Here is a 17,355-nt window from a genome sequence, read left to right as displayed (position 1 = left end):
CCCAGGAGGGTTGAGTTAAAGTTACAGCCTTAACTGTGACAATTCCTAATTTTGGAAGGTCTGACTTTGAAACCTTTATAGTGCCCCCCCCCCCTCCTTTTTTTTAACGTCTGTATTTGGAGGTGCACAAGGGATCACTCATTGAGCAAATAAGCAGTAAATCTCTGCAGTTCTTTATGAAGTTCACTTTGAAACACAAAAAAGATGAAAGTGTCACTCTGAAGTTTTTAAAAGTACTAACACTGCCTTATCCATGTTGTGGTGTATTGGTCCTTGCCAGACAGTGAGAGCACACAGGATCTACATGAGTTGTAATAGAGCAGAACAGGGTCAAGTACTGCTTTGACCTTTCCTGGAGATAACTTCTCTGTGGTGAGAACTTCTCTGTTTTTATGTAAATGGTCACATAATTGTAAGGTCACATGGTCACATAATGTTAAGGTCTTTTGCCTTAGTTCATAGAGAAATTTACTTTTTTTTTTTTTTTAATTGGATTTTGTATATTTCACATGTAATCATGACTAATGTGAATTTTGGAAAATTTTTTGGAGAAGATATTATTACCTGAGAGAGTTCCTAATAAACTGTGCTACTGGCATTGCTTAGGACTATTAAGTATGTACCACATATTATAAACTCTGTTAACATTATGTGGTATGTGTGAAATACCTACCTCTTAGGTATACTTTCACAGTACTAGAGTATTGCATCTCCAACTAAAATACCAATTTCTTGAACAGGAAATATTATTGTATACTTCCGTACAAGAAAACATAAATATGTCCACAAAAAACTCAGACTTCTTACTCTAATGCATACATAAACAATAGTGGCAATAGTGTGATTTAACTCCCAAGGTCACTTGTTCTTATACATGAGAACCTCCTGATCTAACCAGGCATTGAAAGAAAATAAATAAATAAATGAAATATGGAGAACTGGGATCTATCTAGGTTATTTTGTGTTCTTTGGTTCTGTTAATTTGGGTAACAAAGAAATAGATCAAAACTTTTGGCTTAAGAAACTGTCTGGGAAAGTTAAAATATTGGCTTGGGTGAGAATCCCAGCAATCATCCAAAACCACCCAGCTGGTGCATAGCTCTGCAGCAGCAATGTCTGGGGTTGCAGTCCCACGAGTGAAAGCCACTAAAAGCTCACCTCTAGCCTTAGTCTCACCTGAATGGGCACTGGCATTCATCCAACACCATAGTGAGGTGGGTCAGCAGGTGAAGCTAGCAGAAAACTAACCTGGCTAGTTTCTGCTAGTTCAGCTTCCTGCACCAGATATGTACAGGATCAGACAGGCACCAGTGCTGGTGCAAAGGACCAGGAAAGCCTGGGAATGAAGAGTGACAGAAGAAGCCTCAGGTTAGTTTGGCTAATGTTATTGTGGTATTGCACCTTGACTTAAGAAAAATGGAGATCAGCTTTCTGCTTTCAGCAGCAAATGGCTTTCCGAGACCACAGGAGAAGCAGCAAATCAGAATATTTTTCCTCTACAAGCAAGCACAAAATGCCAATTTTAGGTATGATTTTTTGGGGGATGGAAGAGTTTATTTATAATTCTAAATATTTTTAGTAGGTGCAGCACATATTCTGACAAATAAATCAACTTTTGTTTGGAAGAGAACCATTGCAACAGAGATCACTAGGACTTTCCATGTGGGCAAGCCCTCTCCATTCGGCCACGAGCAATCTCCATTCGGCCACGGCAATCAGCATCAGGGCTCCAGGGGTCTGGCTTCATCAAAAGGCTGACTGTGTCATGAGTGCCTGCTCTCTCCCCTGCCAGAAAAAGAAGTGGAGACATAGCCATACTGCCTATAAGGAACTAATAGAAGGTTACAGAAGGACCCCCAAAGTTATAAACCTGGTCTTCCTAATAGAAAGATTTTATACCCAACTGGAAGCAAGTATAGCACACAACAAAACTTTCCTTCTAAATGGAAGTGTTGTGAGGCCATCGTATTTCATTCACTTTTCATCTCTCACATTTAAAATATTGCCATTTCTATTTCTATTTACCGTCCCCTTTCTTTTACCATTTCTCCTGTTATATCTCAAAAAAGCAGATTCATTATCCAGTCTGTAATGGTGACTTAGACCAGTCAAATAGACTCTACAAAGTTAGGAAAATATAACCTTCAATCACATTAATTTTAATTAGTGGCCACAGAAATATTTGTTTTCACCAAAGAGCTTTGACTTATGAAAAATTAATTAAGAATTTTTTTTAATTGCAAACAGAAATATGTCTATATTGGCTTGGTTTTGATGTTAGCTATCGCCACTCTTTTTATCTAATATTGCATATTTATTGTTATGTATTATTTTCTGCACTTCTGACATGCTTGTAAGTTTCATTGTTTTTATATATATAGACAGCACAAAGATTAATCTATGTTGATTTCAGCTGGGCCATTTTCCCTTTCATATGCTTACACAAGGTGCATAGCAAAGGGGTATTTTTTTCATTACCAAACAGCTGCATTTGCGTTCATTTGGTTGCAAAGCTGTTTACTTTTGAAATTACTTTATTAATTGAAAAGCTTGTAAATATTAGTAATGTCTCCTCCTACTGTAATTGCTACCACATTTTTATACATATTCACCTTACATTTGTTGCATATCAAGCCTGTTCGACTACTTCAATAAGAGGGAATAAGATATGATAAAACAGTATTAGTTAACTTCATCTAATGCTTGGATCTCGAATGCTGATAGAAATATTAATGAGTTGAACCTCTGATGATGCCTCCAAATAGACTGCGTTATTTACCTGGGGGCACCCAGATCTGGAGAAGTTAGGGGACTAACATAATGACCCTGGTTTAAACAAGTTTCATCTGACAAGTCCAACCTGTTCCTGTCACTGTGACAGAAGTAAAATAACAGATAAGGCACTTGTTTCCTAACCACATTCTATAATTTCTTTAACCTGCAGACTGCAATTTCCACCAGCCTTGGTATGGAAGTCTTTATTCTTTTTTTTCTTCATTTTTTTTCCAGTTCAGAAAATAAAATGTTGTTTTATTTTGAGATGTTGTAGATGCATGAGACATTTTTTCTTATTTTGTGGAAGAAACACAAAGTCCTGAATAAAGAATCAGAAATCCAGAATAAAGTATAGACACCATTCTACATGTCTCTGTTCTTACTGGGAGCTCTGCTTGGAGGGCTTGAAGGATGAGTTCAAAGAATATGTGAGGAAGAGAAGAAAGGAAGAAAGAGGACAGAAAGAGAGAGAGAGATTGAAAGGGATTTTGTGGAGACAGAGATATATTAAACCAGACTATGCTTTCTATTTTCAGTAGTGTAAGGGAAGTTCAGCCCTGACTTCAGAACAAGGATTCAAAAGAAAACATGCAGCCAGGATTAGTGTTTGCTAGCATGCTTCACTATTAAATTCAGTTAATGTGCTGTTTCAAAAGTCAGCTCAAAGAGAAGTTGCAGGATTAAAAGAATATGCCTCGTTTCTTCTTCTCATCTTTTCCCTTGTCTTTCACACCAGCATGCACAGGCACTTTCACATAGCCCAATATTTTTTGCAGTGGCTAGAGGAGATACAGTGTTAACCACAAAATCTTTGGTCAAAATAGTGAGCTGGTTTTCTTTTTCAACATGGCTAAGATGACTAGTAACCTGTTAAAACCCAAATTTCTTTGTAAAGCAGAAAAAGAAACAAAACAAACAGTCTTTATAAATAAATTAAAATTCTAACTAAAAAGCTAATTATAAGGGTATTTGTTTTGTTTGAGGTAAGGCACATCTATTATCATAAAGATAATTAACTCAGTCTGACAGATCTAATAAAAGGACAAGTTTAGCATTGGCTTAGCCAGAAGCCCAAGGCAAGCAATTTTTATAATTACTAGTTATTGTAACTGGGCTCAGAGAAAATGGTCTGTGATATTTAAACAGTAATGTTAATTTGCATTTAGACTTTTTTTTTTTTTTTTTTCTTTCCTGGGCAAGATTTATTTAGCTGAAATGAGTAAAAGAAACTTGAATAACTTAAAAGAGAGAGAGAGAGAGAGAGAGAGAGAGAGAGAGAATGGCACTCTCCTTACAGAAAAACTTGGTCTCTTTATGCCTGGATAATTAATATCCTCACAAGGTAAGTACTCTGGTAATCACAGAACAATTAAACAGCTTAACACAGTTTTAACACACAGATAATGTAGAGTTTTCAGCTTGAAATGATGTCTGTAGACTGCATTTATTTGGTGCAACTGTGTCTATTAATGCACAGATCCGTTATGTGTACTTCCACTGCCCATGCCCTCAACATGTCCCTGCTGTTGAGCAGGTGAAGAAAGGGCTGGAACGGGGGGAGGAAAACAGTCGGCTGCTGTAAGGAAGTGGTTTCCATTCACAAAGAGAAAGGGAACAAAATAATGTTCAGGAATATATGCATAAGAAGTAAATTGCTCCTGCTGGTACGGTGTAGTAGCCCTTTAACTAATGCTTACCTCAACATTTTGCAGCACATTCACTGCAAGAAAAACAAATCAACATTTTAAAAGGAGAAAGTTATTTTTTAACTGCTTCTGTAATGAAAGTTTTAGAAATAAGTAATAACTGGAGTGAGAACATACACTGGTGATATACAACAAAAAAGCAGGCAAAGTATTTGCCATTCAAGGATGAATTTTGTTATGTCCTATATGCAGATAATGTTAACCCAGTGCATCCTGGTAGCGTAGGATCATATCTGGGGAGCACTTTCCAGTCATATAGGGCTAAGCTTCCCAGTTTTCTAAAAGCTCTTGGGATAACACTGAGATGCCGTAAACTGCCCCAAATCCTTCCAAGACACCTAGGCAACTAAAGCACTGCATGAGTTTCCCATGAAATAGAGCAAAGCAAGAACATAGTCTTTGTTCACCAAGCTGGTGAGGCAATTCTGAGGCATTCATGGTTCAAAGGGACCATGTTGGAGGCCAGACAGAAGCAGCCCTTGTTTGCTGCCTTGCTTGCTGCTCTCTGAAAGCTCTAACTCGCCCACCCAGTAATTCAATTTTGTTTCTCATGCTGGATATCTTTAACTGAGTTCTCAAGAATTTGTGTTCCTATTTATCCATTCTGTATTATATCAAAGATTTTATTTTGTCATCAGTCCTGCTAAATTTACCAGTTAGCATTTATTTCTTTTTATTGTGATGGGCGTGACATGCAATTGATTGGTCCCATCAAACACCACCTGTGTAATGGGATGGATGGAGGTATTGCTTGCTAGCCCTTCTGCTGCCTGTCTGAGATGCAAGACAGTGCCCTAACTTTCTGTGCTTCACTCTTAATGAGTTTGATGTGTTCTAAAACAGCTTGGCCAAGATTTTTTTATTTTGTATTTTTTAATGGGAGGCTAAATTTAGGATCATAAATGCCTATTTTAACTCTCCAATTAGCATACGCTCTGTCTTGTGCTTGGCTATTGGATGTATATTAATAATTCAATTTTGTCTTCAAGAAATGTACTTTTTCAGTAGATAAGAAAAATGAGATTTTTATCTATTTTGATTGAAGATTTTGATGATTTTTTAAAAATTTAAATTTTTTAGCCTCCTCATGCTTTGAGGATTTATGAATTTATTTATTTTTGAAAGTCTCCTGCCCAATAAAATCCCAATGTGACTTTGTTTTTCTGACTAGTCCTACTGAAATCTTCAAGATTACTCACCTTCTGAGTAGCTGTATATGTGCTTTGCTGGAGGAGAGCTCAAGGATCTGATCCTTAAAGGTAATAAGCACTGGTTTGATAGCTCTGGAAGGCCATCAAGGCATTCAGCTGCAGCTCACGTGGAGGAGGGAAAGCTCAAGGCTGAAGACTGATTTTATTGAACGTAAACTGGGATGTAGTCTTTCAGCTTCTGAATGCTTATAGAGTCAATGGTATCTCAGTTCTAGAACAATGTCACAACCTCTGAAATAGACGCAAACCCCTCATTTTTCCAGCTCTGTGTTTATGGCCCTTCAAGTCAGAAGACAGGCAGAACTTCACCTGAGAGATCAAATATGGGCTAGAAAAAATAACAAAAACAAACAAACAAACAAAAACTTCATCTTCTGTATTGTTGTGTGTATAAAAAATCATCATCAGCATACCTTGCAGTTCCCCTCTGTCCTGAGTTTTGGAAAGTTTTAAGTTGGTTTAAACCCTAAAGTGTTATTTAGATTGCTGCACTGCTAAACTTCTACCACAAGTTTCTGTGTGTTCTCACAGTGATAGTGTTTTTGGTGGAGGATATCATGGCAACTCTATAGCTTTCATTTGTTTCTTTAAATTTGGGGGAAAAAAAATAAAAAGTTGGAACATTTCTCATCATATTTTAAGAATTTAAAATGGGTCAGCTTTTGGCCTAAACAGATTGATGGAGCCCTTTAAATATGCTCTAGGTATAGGGTGTTATTAATCACTGTAGCAGACATAAAGTACATTGTTTCCTTGCTGAGAATAGCATGTTTTTCCTTTGCTTATGAATTGATCCCTGAAAGGTTCCTCCTGGGAATATTTTTATTCTTTCTTTCATTCATTCATTCTTTCTTTCTTTCCTTCTAAGGCAAAATGTCTTTAAACTGCAGATGTGCTAATCTGTAGGAGACTTCAGAAATCATTGATCTGTGGGCAGTGTAGGTATTAATCTACCTGGGTTGGGAGATTAAAACAATGAACAATTAATTAAATAGACTTGAGGCTATTTTTCAAAAACAACGATGTAAGCAGTGATGGGTAAACCTCAGGTTTTTCTACTGGGTTCAATTAAGATAAAATCTCTAAATTTCATGGACTGATCTGCACATTGGAAGCATACATAAGAGGGGAAAGTACTTTGAGCTAATATTTTAAGTTAGACCAATCTGCCCAGTGAGAAAAATGAAAAAATGTTTAGGAAAAAAAAAAAAAAAACGTTTTAAACTTGGGCCTAAGATAAAACAAATTCTGAATACGTTTAAATGACTACAAGGGAAAGCACGAGTGTTTAGGCAGTTTTCAAAATTTCTATTTGGGGGCAAACATAGAATTTATAATTGCATTTTATTGTTTCCAAAATGACTTCTGAGGTGTTTTGTAAAATTGGTACCAACTCCAACTCAGTACACTTTTTTTATTTTTCTCATAGCTTTTCTTTTTTGCTCCTACTGAATAAAAAGACTTTCCTAAACTGACATACAAGATGATACATGTTGTTACTGCCAGATTCTTCAGGATCTTTTCTCCTGTAACACCACTTTAATAAAAGTGTGGAGAGAGGTCCGAGTGAAGAGTCTGTGCAGCAGCCCTCATGATACTGCATAAATCGGCCTGTATACATTCATATATTTCCCCATCCTTGCTCTTTGTTCCTTGCTTATCACACATTCTGTGGATGGATGCAGACTTATTCTACCAGGCTTCAAACTGAGAAAGAGCAGTGTTAACCAAACCACAGTGCAGAGCCCCATATAAATTACCTTGCCTCTAACACAAGGTTGGAGCTTTGTTAACAGCAGCTATATCTATCTATTCCATTGCTTTTGATCATCTGCAAGTGCAGGAAGGACCAAGAGGGTGCACAAAAATTTGTCCTTTTCCCTGTATACTATGAAGAAAGAAACTTAGTTTGGAAGCTTTTTTGGGCTGCTTATGACCGTATAGTCAAACAATGGAGCTCCTTCCTCAATAATGCCTCTGGATGGGGTGGCACCAGAAATAATGGGACATTCCTTGAATAAATGGGTAGAAAAAACAATTGCCATGATTTCTATTGGGGTTTTGAAAGAGGACCTACGTGCACTTCTGCTGCACAGATTCTGCTGCAGTTTGGCAATGTTCTAGCTCTAACATTAACAGATCCCTCTTAGATCTAACAGCCAGATGGTCAGCAGTTGTGAACTACTTACTGAACTGCTCTTGAAGTTATGCCAAGATATCTGTATACGCATATTCTTTCTGCAAGCCAGTGCTGTAAGGTCACAGGAAGAACAAGGTAAGAAGTGATTTGCCTCATGTTTTTTTGGGGTGTGTGCTGGCTTGATTGGCTGTGCAGAGTTGCTGAGCTGCAAGCAGAAGAGGTAATAATTCATAACAAGTCAGTTATTCATTGAATTTTTGAATCTTCTTATGTTTGCAAATTGTCCATGAACAGACCCTGATTTTCCCGAATGCATTTGTTACTCAGCATTTGCTAACACAGGAAACAGAAACCACAGAAATGCTGGCTGGGGCTTACCCTTCTTAGAGACTGAGAAGAATTGCCATCAACTAGGCACTTAGCATGAGGGCTGGTGAAAGAAATGGAGCATAAAGCCGAAGTACAGGAAGCCAAGAGACAGAGATAACCATCATTAGAGGGTTTGCAGACTCTTGACCCCAGATGTTACCAGCTACATGCCACAGCTTGATCTTTGGCATTAGATGCTCTGCTGGGTGGGTGTTTGCCTTGTTAACATCCTCCTGGATGTGTTTTTCCAGCTTGGGCTGCTGTTTTTGCTCCTCCTTCCTTACCTTACCTCCTCCTTCCTTACCTTACCATCTTTTCTTCTTGACTCATCCTCCCAACTCTTAAAGTAAGTTTTAGCTACATAAAAAAAACAAACAAACAAACCCTGAAACAATGCTCACAGCTCCTTCCCAGACATTTTAAGAGTAGTCTGAAGATAAAAATAAATTCATACTTTTAGTTGTTCAATGACTTTCATTAACCCTTTCCACCCACAGTATACAATTTTTGCCTGCCTTTGTTGCTTTTATCTGGAAATGTGCTTATATACTGTTGTGGCCTGAAGCACTTACGGTCTCAAGAGACAGAAAATGATGGAAAACAACAGCAAACACAACTTATCTCCATACCTTTTGGCCTGCCTGAGGTACATCCTAGAATTCGAGCATTTGTCTTAAATCTGGAACATCCTGGATGGTCTTAGATGTCATTTGGGGCCTGTTTGCTATATGTGCAGTGATGCCCCTTCTTCAGTGGATAGTGCTAGAATATAGGATAGTACTACTCTCTGACAGTCTCTGCCCATTAGAGACCTGCCATTGCCATCGTTACAAATTTGAAACTTGATTTCAGTTTTTATTTGTCTTTCTTTTTTATTCATAGCTGAAAACGTAGTTAAAATTTTCACCTCTCTCTTTTTTTTTTTTTTTTTTAAATGTTGAACTGGAATTGTTTTGAGTAGCTCCATTTTCAGCACATATTCCTGGCCTCGCACAAAACTAATGAATAGGCCATTTGTGAGAAGTGCATGCAGAAGGAATGTGATTGCAGGCAAATTTGACTAGGAATTGAAACAAACGGTCACAGAGAGTATTCTGCAGTGTTCAGTCACACTAGCTAACCCTTAATTGATGGGAGTAAATGCCTCTAGTTAAAAGCAATGTCTAAGTAACTGAGCTGTACAATTCATACTGCAGTTTTGCACTTACCATATTGCTTCTGCATGTGTGCAGTAGGGCTGGGTGAAAAGCAGCTCTGCAGGTCTACTGCAGGGTGGCTGAACAGGTGCAAGGAATTTCTGAAAGGAAATCTGTCCCTCTTCAGATAAAATCCTAAGAAAGACATTGCTGTGGGGGTCTCCTGTTTGTCTACTTTTGATAAGGGACCTAGGGGTTGACAAAAATTATGAGTCAACATTTGTATGCAAATTAGAGAAGATCACACCAAGATAGCATCACAGGATGGTTGAATTCTGCCCTCAGAAAAAGTCTTTCCAGCAGAGCAGGTTCATACATTGGAGCTGGAGCCTGCACAGCAGAAGCACAATCCTCAGAGCCCAGTTCCTTACTTGAGCACAGTGAGGCTGTCTTAAAGTACTTACTGCCTCCTGATTGCTTCCACCTGGTTTGGGGGGAGTGAGTAAAGAAGGCCAGAAGGACCAGACACCTACTTGTACCCACTGAGGTTTGCTTTAGTAAGTCTTTAGGATCTTTCCAGTTCTCAGTGTGGGGTCTATGACTTCATCATAGGTGTGATTTAATTAAGACAGAATTGATAGTCTTGAAATACTTGATACATGAGACACACTGTAGAACAACCTCATGTTAACTTCATGAGCTCAGATTTGGGCGCCTGAGATCTGCAAGTTAAATTGTCTGTGGAAATGTGCTGCCTCTGTTAGTGAAAGATATATATTTTATGAGAAATCCAGACTTTCTTCATTTACACAGATTCTTGTTTTATCTTTCCTAAAATTTTCTGGTTCCAGGAAAGTTTTTCTAAAGATGAAGAGACCAGAGGGTGGGCAAACATGCATGAGAAAGTAGAAAAGCTATTTACAGAGAAGCTGAACTCAGTCAGATAAGTGAGTATTCTAATAAATGTTTGACTTTTCTCCTCCAGTTTCTGGAGAGATTCAGGCTTAAGAAATAAAATGACTAAATTAAGAAGCTTAATAATTTCTCCATTTAAGCTGACTCGATGGCTTGTGGGAGTGCTTAAGGTTTATGCTAGAAATTCCCCTGCATCCCAGGGATCAGGAGTGGAAGCTGATAAGATAACATGAGGCACAGGAGCAGTATGTCTCACTCCACTGGCTCTGCCTTCAGAGCTCTTTAGTAGCTGGCATGAGGATGAGCCTAGCTCTGTTTCAAAAGCATAGAAGAAGAAAAGGCAGATAGCTACAGAATACTGCCTATAGTTACTACCACATACTCCCCTGAGAGAGGGAACTCATTTCCATTGCTTCAGTGGCCTTCAGATTTCTTCACAGTGGTAGACTCATTGTCAGCCAAAAGGAAAGGAAAGAGCCTTCATCTCAATTCCTATCGATTTTGTCTTAATTACATCATATTGCAACATACCTATGATGGAGTCATCGACCCCACATGGAGAACTGGGAAGACTTAAAGGCTTGCTAGAGCAAACATCTGTGGGTGCAAGTAGGTGTTTGGTCCTTCTGTCCTTCTTTACTCACTCTCCCCAGCCGGTGGAAGCAACCAGGAGGCAGTAAGCTCTTTAAGGCAGCTTTGCTGTGTTCAAGTAAGGAAGTAGGCAAAATGTGACCCATGAAATACTCAAAGTATAATGGAATAAGGTACTCCTAATATAGACTGGTATAGGTGACATTAAAGCATTATTACAGTGAACATTTAAAAATAATATATTAAATTAGTTACATTACAAATATCTCTGTCACCTTATGGAATCCTTTCCTTGAGTTTCTATTCAGATTTGTAGCATTGCCTATTAACCTGCCAACAACTCTCTGCATGTGTTTTGCTGCTTTGGCCTGGTACAATATTTTCTGTTTGTCTTGCTGTTTCACCTTATCTTTTACTGATTCTTTTCTTTCTTATTTGTTGCACTTATTCTTCATTTAATTCTTACCTGCTTAGATAGTCATCTGACCTAGTTTATGATATGGATTAAAGTAAATCCTATAATGTAAGTATTCCTGCTTTTCTATATTCTGCCCTGTCATCTCTGTTTTGCTGGGATTTTGGTTACTGGGCTGGCTTTGGTTAAGGGAGCTTCTGTGTCTCTGCGACTTAGCCCCTAAGTGACTGGGATCATGCTGTAAGCAGCTTTGTTCTCCGAGTGCTTGGGTACCCGTTATCTCATTGCTTTGAAAGCAGCTTCAGTTCTTCAACCTCTGAAGATAACTCTAATTATTCAGACAGAAACTCCCACTGAGGAAAATAAGGAAAGCGGGGTGGTGGTGGTGGTGATTTTTTTTCTTTCTGATTTTAAATCATAAATGCCTGGTTAGCAGATAGTTTTCTGTTTTTGCAATGTCAACTCACTCCAGGTGAATAAGTACTTTGGATGGGCAAGTAGCAATCTCAACATTCTTGTGTTAAAAAGACAGTAGAGATTTGTTCTGGTACTGTAAGTTTCTCTGCCAATTTAGCAAGATTGGTAACATGTAAGAATATCAATAAATACAAGCAAACATGAACATCAAGGAAGAGAATTAATTCTTCCTTCCCTCTTCTACTCTGTGCTTATTCCTCCAAATGAGAGGTGAAGGAAATCAACAAAGAGTTGTGCCCTAGAAAAGGTGTTAGATTGTAGGATTCCTGGGATCAGCTTTTTATCTGTGCCTTTTGTTTCTGAAGCTCACAGCTTACTTTTTGCTTAACAGCTGATAATCAAATACTATATGGGGTGTTGGCTGCTCAGTGCTGTGGCTGATTTTCATGCCCTGTCTTGCCCCAGGGCTTGCTCACTGATCCATACATTCCTTTGTAGGAATGCACCTGGATTTCATCTCTCATTTTCACACTTGCATAGTTTTTCCTTTTGGATGATAATGGTTGTTATAATTGCTATGTGACATGCAGTCTGAGAGGTCTATCCCAATGTGAAAGTTTATACACATCACATTTTCAGGTATGACTTTTTATTTCTGCATTGTAAGAACACGGCAGTGGGGTATAACTCTCATTATTCTAGGAATTAAACAAAACCTCGTGGAAGCTTGAAGTGTCTTCTTCATTTCAAGTTAGTGTGAAAGCACATCTTTATGGAAATTGCTGGCTGAAACTAAAGGAACTTCTGTTCAAAGCGTGACTGTGACCCATACATCCAAAGAGATTATTTTGACATCTCTTAATAATAAAAAATATTGGGAAAATGAGAATAGAAATAGTATTTTTCTGTATAAGCAAAGGAAAAAGCCAAACCAAGGACTATTTCTATACAACTGCTAGACCCAATAGCAGCTTGAGACAGAAAAGTTAAAAAGAAAGAGCTGATTGATAAATTCCTGGCTGAAAGTAGAGCTATAATCAAATAAATTACCCATGGTTGCTTAATTTTGACTCAGAGAAGAGCCTTTGCACATTCTCTGCACCAAGAACCATATGGAAAAATACCCAACATCTTCCCCTTTCATCTCTTTCTTCTCTAGTGAAAACTGTATGCTGATAAATGTCAAAATCTGATAGCAAAGTGTATATACAATAACAGGAAACTGTACAAATACTTTATGTATCACTGTCAGTATTCACAAAATTGTCACAAGACTTCAAAATTTAGAGGCATTTTTAAAGTCACACATTTTGGAAACATTAAAATCTCTGCTTCAACTACAAAACTCAATATATTTTTATATTTATCAGATCTAGAAGTAATCCTAGAAAGTAAAGATATAAGAGGAGCTGAAAAATCTGAGATGCAGAAGCTATAGAAGAGAAAGTACCAGCATCTTTTTTTTGTCGTTGTTGTTTAAAAAAAACAAAAACACTCCATCAAGAATTTCAACAGTTAGTGGTAGTAATTCTTCCCGTTTGGAGAATGACTTTGTAACTTCAAACATTACTTGTTGCTTCTTTAATTCAGAATTCAGTACCTATCTATGTATAGTTCAATTGTTGAGCCTTCTTGCCATTCAAGGGGACATTTGTGGTATAATGTAGGGGATATGGCATTATGAATCCTACTAAAGCTAATGGAGATTTTATTTTTTATATATATAGCACTGAAAATTTGCCCCCAAATGTTCCTTGTGTTCTTTCCTCTTGGACTCCCAAGGATTGCATGGTATGTGTCTATCCAAATTGCTATCACCCTCAATACTGCAGCTTTGTGCTGTTGTGGAACTGGCTACTTCTTCTGCAATCCAGAACCTGTTTTACTGCTGCTTTTAATTGTCAGCCCTCCAGTGCCTGTGAATAGGGTACATATACAGATGCACTGACACAGTCATTGAAGGTCTACCAGACAAAGTGTGCTATTGTGATATAAGTCAGGTGGGAGTTGAAAGACCTTTAAATTCAAAATTTCTACTCTGTGCACACCTGCACCCAGAAGGGGGAGACTGGGTAGTATCTTTCACCCAAATAAATGTGTTAAGATTAAAAACAAACAAACAAAAAACCCCACAAACAAAACAAAACAAAAAAAATACAAAACCTTAGTTTTTATCCAGGGTCATATTTTTTTAATTAAATACATAAGAATAAAATAAACAATATTTGTCTAAAATAATCAATTATAGTGTAAACAGTGTAAATGAATAGGATGTGTTTCAGTGAAGAATAAGTATAGAGCAACCAGTTCAGATCTCCTGATTTGTTATTCTGAGCCCTGGTGCTGCGGTGCTGCATGGCCATAAGCAAAGCACTGTGGCATAAATTCAGGCTGCTCTCTGGCTGGCCACGCATGGTAGTTATCACCTGGGTGCGAAGGCAGGCAGCTGAGGACAGTGGCAATCAGGCAATTCCAGCTTTTATCATGGAGTGAAGGTATTCTGCTGCTCACAGATCAGAGTCCCAAAGGCTTCCAGTCTTTATAGAACTAATAAAGGACTGGTGTATTGGCCTTATTGCTTGCCTACTTTTTATTTCCATATGTATTTTAGATACTCAGAGTTAAAATTAATCCCATGAATAATGTACACATAGTACTTTAAAATAGCTGCATGCCATATTCTGCATCTATGTTGTCCTGCTATCTAAGACTATCCAGATATTATATAAAAATTTTTATTTCAGAAGATACCAAGAAATCTAAGCTTTGTGGCTCAGAAATAACACCTTTCCATAGGAAGCCTGGTTTCTCTCACAGAGAGTTTGGATATCCATAATTTTCAAGTTACAGTATTCATTCCTGAATGCTTATTATTTCAAAACAATTTTACTATAATTAATATGCACAGTAGTCCCAATGTTACTGTAATCATCTTTTTTCATTTCAGAAAGGATATTTTCATTTATGTTTAAATAAATTTATTGATACATAAATGGTTCTACTGATGCTAGAAGAGTCCCCAACCTAAAATGCATGTCTAAATACTCATACAATTTTTGCTTAAGCAAATATTTTTTTCACAGTCAGACAACGCTTAATCTAACCAACATTTACTCAGATCAATAGATTTTAATTGAAACTAATGCCAGATAGCTTAATCTAACAGATTTTTCACTAAACTAGGTACATTAAATCAATACATTTCTAAAAATTGCTATATCTTTTATAAAAGATATTTTTATTCTTAGGTAAATTCATTTTATTGAAACTCACGTATATTAACAGTAATCAAAATACTGATATTTAGACACTGCTGATGCTAATGGCATCAGTACCTTTAGAAAGTTCTAGACGAACTTATGCGAACAAGCAGTATAACATTTAAAACTAATTTGCCAAAAATTATGAAACTGCAGGATTTGATTCCTTTTCTCTGCTACAAACTATTCATCTGATCTTGAGTAGAGCACGTAAACGAATAATTTAGTCCTGGACTCCTCCCAGCTGACACCAGGAACATAAGAAAGGCACCTCAGTCCTGCTCCCTGTGCAACCAAATCACTTGTGACTGCCTTGATTATTCTGAGACCTTACATGGCCATTCCAACAAAGGCCTCAAGTTCGGTGAAACCTGTAATCAATGTCCCTTACTGAAAAGTTCATGAATCATAGAATCATAGAATATCCTGAGTTGGAAGGGACCCTTAAGGATCATCAAGTCCAACTCTTGACACCGCACAGGTCTACCCAAAAGTTCAGACCATGTGACTAAGTGCACAGTCCAATCTCTTCTTAAATTCAGACAGGCTCGGTGCAGTGACCACTTCCCTGGGGAGCCTGTTCCAGTGTGCAACCACCGTCTCTGTGAAGAACCCCCTCCTTATGTCAAGCCTAAATTTCCCCTGCCTCAGCTTAACCCCCTTCCCGCGGGTCCTGTCACTGGTGTTAATGGAGAAAAGGTCTCCTGCCTCTCGACACCCCCTTATGAGGAAGTTGTAGACTGCGATGAGGTCTCCCCTCAGCCTCCTCTTCTCCAGGCTGAACAGGCCCAGTGCCCTCAGCCGTTCCTCGTACGTCTTCCCCTCCAGGCCTTTCACCATCTTCGTAAGCACCTCAGTATCTGTGCAAATTAGCTCACATCTCATCTATTCATAGCTCAGGTTTTTGTAGGTAGAACAAGGACAGCAACACTTTTCTAAATCTTGCCTACTTTGACTTTTTGGGCCAAGGCCAAAGATTTTGGGCCAGGGACATACCACAACAGGGCCTCCTCAGTCACAGCCTTGTTTGGAAGAACTAACGGCTTAAGTGAGAAATTAATGGCATTTGCATATCTAGTACTTTAATATTTTCAGCAGAAGATACACAAGAGCAGAGACACCATTATGTATATAAGTTAGAGCACAAAGACAATTGAGTGGGGTGGAGGCTGGCACATGGTCATCTGTTTCAGTATTCAGTTACATTACAGAATAATTAAACTACTAATGCATGTCCGAGTTTAGTTTATTAATTTATATATGTAATTAAGATTTATAGAAATGCATTATACTTGTGGTGTTTTCCTCTGTGTTTCCATCTGACAGAGAAATTTTCTTTTTCCACTGTCCTTGAGAGTTTTTGATTTCATGAACAAAAATGAGAAGGATGACTGTATCCCATACAAGCAAGTATGCCAGAGCACTGCAAAAATGGCAGCCAGACGGTGACCATCAGTCCTGCAGCCAGACCTGCTGGAGTTCCTGGGCTTGGATGGAGCTCTGATAGCTTCAAAGAGATCTATCCAGTGCCAGGGGACACCCTTGTTTACAGAAATACATTGCGGCATGCCAGTCTTCTTTTAATGTATCATCTGTTAGAAAAGGCTCTTAAAAAGGAATTTTCAAGTTCCAGATGAAGAAAACTGCAGTTGTCCCAGTAACTTTACAAAACTGTTCTCTGATCTTTTTCACATGAAGAGAGTGAGCAGAAGTCACTGAACCAATGACATTTCTTAAGTGGGAGGAATGTCTTAAAATCTACAGAGAAAATGTTTCTTCCTTTGATTGCACTTAGTTTCCCAGTATCCAGCTGAGAGCTGTGATATAGGCATTGAGGAGAGGGTTAATCCTTTAAGAAACTTGATGACGAACAATGTGAAGCTTTGTTTTCATTTGAGAAAACTTCTTAAAAAAAAAAAAAAAAGGAAAAAAAAAAAGTGCTCTTTCAATTTCTGAAGTGGTTGCCAGGACTTTCTGTCCCATGAGAAGGTAAGGTGGCAGCCACATGACATATGGGCAGGATTTTATGAATCCTACAAGAGGTTAGAGAGTCTGTCTCACTTTCAAAGAGATGCCACTGTATTTATAAGATGGCCTGTACCAAGGGAGAATCAAACTGAAACATGCAGACTTTACATTCTGTAATAGTTTGCTTTAATTAAAATTAGACGTGTTCTTCAGCAGAACTCCAAATCAGAATATATTCTCTTCAAACTTTTTAACATCAGATAATGCAGTGGTTTTTTTTAAGCTTTCCTTTTTAACCAAATGAAACAAAACAAAAAGAAAAGAAATGAAATGAAATGAAACCAAATGAAATCAACAACGTAACTAGATAAAAACTTGTGGAGATATAGACTCAAAGTTCCTTGTAAACTAAGTATATGGACCATATTATATAATTTTCTTTGTGTCTTATC

Source organism: Anas acuta, chromosome 4 (genome assembly GCF_963932015.1).
Source record: "Anas acuta chromosome 4, bAnaAcu1.1, whole genome shotgun sequence".
Taxonomy (NCBI): Eukaryota; Metazoa; Chordata; class Aves; order Anseriformes; family Anatidae; genus Anas; species Anas acuta.
Note: the sequence above shows the minus strand (reverse complement) of the source record.